The sequence below is a fragment of the Arachis ipaensis genome, chromosome B7, assembly GCF_059453495.1.
Source record: "Arachis ipaensis isolate K30076 ecotype BB chromosome B7, ASM5945349v1, whole genome shotgun sequence".
Classification (NCBI taxonomy): Eukaryota; Viridiplantae; Streptophyta; class Magnoliopsida; order Fabales; family Fabaceae; genus Arachis; species Arachis ipaensis.
Window position 1 is genome coordinate 119,109,344 of NC_142442.1, and position 4,651 is coordinate 119,113,994.

Below are 4,651 nucleotides of genomic sequence, written 5' to 3' on the forward strand. Positions count from 1 at the left end.
TCCAACCGATATAACCGTGCCGGATCGTCCTCCATCAGCAGACTCGTCCGTTCAGGTCTTTCTCGGAGAGAATCTGGGTCGTTTTCTCTGGGATTTTGTGGGGTAGGGGGGAAGGATAATGGTTCGAATGAGGGTGATTCGAACTCCTTTTATAGTCGAATCACACATAATTCGAACCAGCCTGGTTCGAATTATGAAGGAGTGCATTGGGAGTAATTCGAACTGACCTGGTTCGAATTACATGGACTAGAATACAAAGCATAATTCGAACCACCCTGGTTCGAATTATGTGTTATTCAAGTTCGAACCACACTGGTTCGATTTATGTATGGGAGAAGTTCGAACCACCTTGGTTCGAATTATTCAAAAACGTAGAACACTAAATCGAACCATCTTGGTTCGAATTATGAGGGAGTGCAATTCGAACCACCTTGGTTCGAATTGTATTAAAATACACTTTGGCTCATTGCTGAAACGAAATTGGATTTGGCGCATTTTGGTTACAAGTTTCTTGCTCTGGCTCAATATGGTTTTTTGCCCTAAGATATATGTAGATTTAATAATTCAAACAACATTAAGCCACTATCATATTTGAGTACATTTAATTTGTATTTCTTTATACTTTACCAATATTCATAGTATTTATAAAATGTAGGTAATAAATTGCGTATAAAGAAATAAAGAAGTTACTGTGCAATTAGTATTTATGATAGTTAACTTACTCATGTAAATTTTAGGGTTCACTAATTAAGACATAGGGTTTATAATGAACATAAGTATTAGGTTAATTGACCTCAATCTTTAAATTAGAATTTTTTAAGAGTGTACCAATATTCATGATATATATAGAATATAAATTATGAATCGCATATAAAGAAACAAAAGAGTTGCTATCTGATTAGTGTTTACGGTTGTTAACTTACTCATATAAAATGAATATAACTGATAGGTTAATTGACCTCAATATTTAAATTAGCATTTTTTTTAAAGTGAACCAATATTCATATAGAATATAAGTGATGAATCACATATAAAAAAATAAAAACTTGCTATATGATTAATGTTTACTGTGGTTAGCTTAATCATATCAAGTTTAGAGTTCACCAATTGAAATATAAAATTTAAAATGAAAATAAAAATTAAAATAATTGACCTCAGTTCAAATATAAGAACAATATAAGCTATATATATATATAAACAAGCCTTGGACACGGTTCGGTTTATTTCAACTGTTTCCCAAACAAAACGGTCAGTCTATTAGATGTCAACATCCTCGACTTCCTTTTCCTTAACATCCGAATTCATGGTCTTAACATGAAGGAAGGATCTATCCCAGCAGCTTTAATCTATAGGATTCAATATAAGGTCATGAACACTTGTAATTCTAGAGTCCTTCTTAAATTCCAAGACCGTGAAACCACTTTGTTTGTTACAGACATAACAAAAGCCAACGTCACGGTCCCAAGGCTTATTAGGTGGGATGAAATTGACCTTCCTAAGTCATGGTCAATTGATCGAGCCATTTCTACCCAGACAAGCACCTCTCTTACGAGAAATAAAACAGGATGAATCAGGGAAAGTAGAGATTTTCTTTGATAGACAAAACTCTTTTTCCTCTAGATCTGAAGCAGAAACATCTAATGATTTTGCTTCAGCAAGAAGATCCTTTTCAGTGACTTCTCAATCCCAGTTTTCAAAAATTTCAAGACCCGTAAATTCTGAAATTCATATTTCGGGATTACAAAATAATTCAAACATCTCTCAAGCGGTTTACCAAACCGATGATGATGTTGAAGTTGAAGTAGAATCTTCTATTCAATCTCCAACATACTCTTCTATGGTGCCCAATGAGTAGCACAAAATTTGTTATAAACAGAGAAGCTTTACGTAAAAACCTTTACTCTAAGGAGTATGACCTCAACAGAGAATGGTATTTACGTACGTATACAGCTACTCAAATTTCGTCATTCAAAGAAAAATACTACAATTTTCTAAATGATGTTAAAATGCATATTCCTTTCTTTGAATGGTTTCATGCTTATTCCATAAAAAATTATATTGATTATCCTTTCAAAACTAAACAAACTTCGCTTTCAGCAAATATTATTTCAACTTGGAAAGTCAAAGATGGAAACTTAGTTAGATCTGAGTTTCCTCCAAAAGGAGCTTTTATTATTTCAAATACGGAAGGACATAACCCTGTTATGGCCTCTCCTTTTAAATCAAAGAATGTAGATGAAGCTGTCACCCCAAAAGATATTAAAAATCTTATTGAGCAATCAAATTATACCAATAGATTTTTACAATGCTTGGGTGACAACCTTTCATCTCCAGGATCTAGTTTCTCTTTGAAAAATATTTTTGAAGCTTCTACTTCTAAAAGTATTGAGAAACCCCTTTTTAAACCTTTCAAAATGAGTAGTAAGGCAAAACAGAGTCTTAAAACCTCTATTTTAAAACAACAATCTAGTGATTCAGAAGTCATGCAAAAGATCGACCAACTTTTAAATCGTTTTACTACTATCCCTGAAACTCCTACAAACTCTGGTGAATCTACATCTCGTATTCAAACTCGCTCATCCAAGGCCATTAATGCCCTTGGCCATAATTCCAATGAATCTTCCTCTGATCAGAGTGATGATTCGGGCAAATCATCCCTTAAAGTCAGCCCAATTATGACCAACTCTATAACCCAGTGGAAGGGCCTAACCAAACCTTCTGCATACGGTTATAATCGTGTCTCCTCCTCGGATCTAGCTCTCAAAGAAAGAGAACTAGATTTTGTCAGCTTCAATGCCAATAATGTCTATGAATAGAACATAGACGGCAAAACCGAATATAACATTATGAGTATGCTTCAGCATATGACTATGGTAGGCACAGCTTACCAAGCTGCTCATGAAACCTCTAAAGAAGTAATAGCCAACGTTATTGTTTCTGGGTTCAGTGGTCAACTCAAAGGATGGTGGGATAACTACCTTTCTGATAACCAAAAACACTCAATCTTTTCTGCCATAAAAGTCAATGATCAAAATGAACCCATCATTAGTGACGACGGGGAACCTATCCCTGATGCTGTCAACACCTTAATCTTTACTATAGCCAGCCACTTCATTGGTGACCCATCTCTTTGGAAAGATCGTTCTGCTGAATTACTTTCCAATTTAAGGTGCAAAACTTTGTCTGACTTTCGATGGTATAAAGACACCTTTCTTACTAGGGTCTATACCAGAAAAGACAGTCAATAGCCTTTCTGGAAAGAAAAATTCCTTGCAGGACTTCCCAAATTCCTGGGAGATAAAGTAAGGGACAAAATTCGCAGCTTAACTCCAGACGGGATAATACCCTATGACGAGTTAAGTTATAGACAACCTATTTCTTTTATCCAAAAGGTTGCTCTAAAGATTTGTCAAGATGACAAAATCCAATGGCAACTTGCTCGAGAAAAAACACAGAATCGTATCGATCTGGGAACTTTCTGTGAACAATTCGGTCTTCCTGCTTGCCATCCAAGGAAATCTAAGAGACCATCCAATAAAAAGGTTTTTAAGCCCAATCCTGAAAAAAAATTTTAGGAGATCTAGAAAAGGTTTTCAAAATTCTAAGAATGAAAAAATTTTTCAAAAGAATTTTCAAAAGTATCCACAGAAAAACTCCATTATTTGCTATACATGTAAAAAACCAGGACATGTTAGCAAATATTGTAGGTTAAAAAGAAAGATTAATAATCTGAACCTTGATCCTCAGATTGAGGATCAGATTAACAATCTTTTAATTGAAAGTTCAGATAATGACTCTGGACGAGAATCTTCGGATGATATCAACAACATCCAAGTAGATGATATTGAATCATCCTCAGATTCCGATGTTAAGCAGATTAGTGTTTTATCCAAAGATCAAGATCTCTTGTTTGATGCTATAGAGGCTATTGGTGATCCTGAACAAAAGAAAAATTTTCTTTTGAAATTAAAAAAATCTTTACAAAAAGAGAAAAAACCCAAAAATTTGGTCCTTAGCAATAAATATGATGTCAAACCTATTTTCAAAAAATTAGAAAAATAAGTTATTCATCCTATAACCATCCAGGATCTCCAGACTGAGGTTAACAACCTCAAAAGAGAAATCCAGGAAATCAAAAGAAATCAAGACAATCATCAACTCATTCTCTCACAACTAATGCAAGAGGAAGAAACTGGTGATTAAGAACTTGATCCTCTTATAAACCAAACTGAGTTTTCTAACAAACAAGAAAATGAAGTTTCTAACGACAATGAGGGAAAAGAAATCCTGAGAATAATAAATGTATTCTCTTTTATGAAACATCGTGTTCATATCAAATTGTATTAAGGAAGGTTTGATCCCCACGAAATATTTTGAAAAGACTACTGAACGTCTTAGCTCGATAACGGGTGAAAGACTAAATATCAAATTCAAAATAACCGATGCTTTTGTTGAAAAGGGTAATCTTAGGATTCCCACCAATTTCATCATAGAAAAGGATATTAAAAATGATGTAGTCTTAGGGACACCTTTCATAATCCTTTTGTTTTCTTACCTAGCGGATTTTCCTGGACTTACCTCTTTTGTAGGAGGGCAGGTAACCTTCTTTGAATTCTTAGACTCACCAACCTAAAAATCCTTAAAGCTAATT

General features: G+C 34.3%; 1 pseudogene; it reads left to right on the plus strand.

Annotated features, from left to right (window-relative positions):
* The first annotated feature begins 1,847 nt into the window (after positions 1-1,847).
* On the plus strand, positions 1,848-3,248 carry LOC148553891 (uncharacterized; annotated as a pseudogene).
* The last annotated feature ends 1,403 nt before the right edge of the window (positions 3,249-4,651 follow it).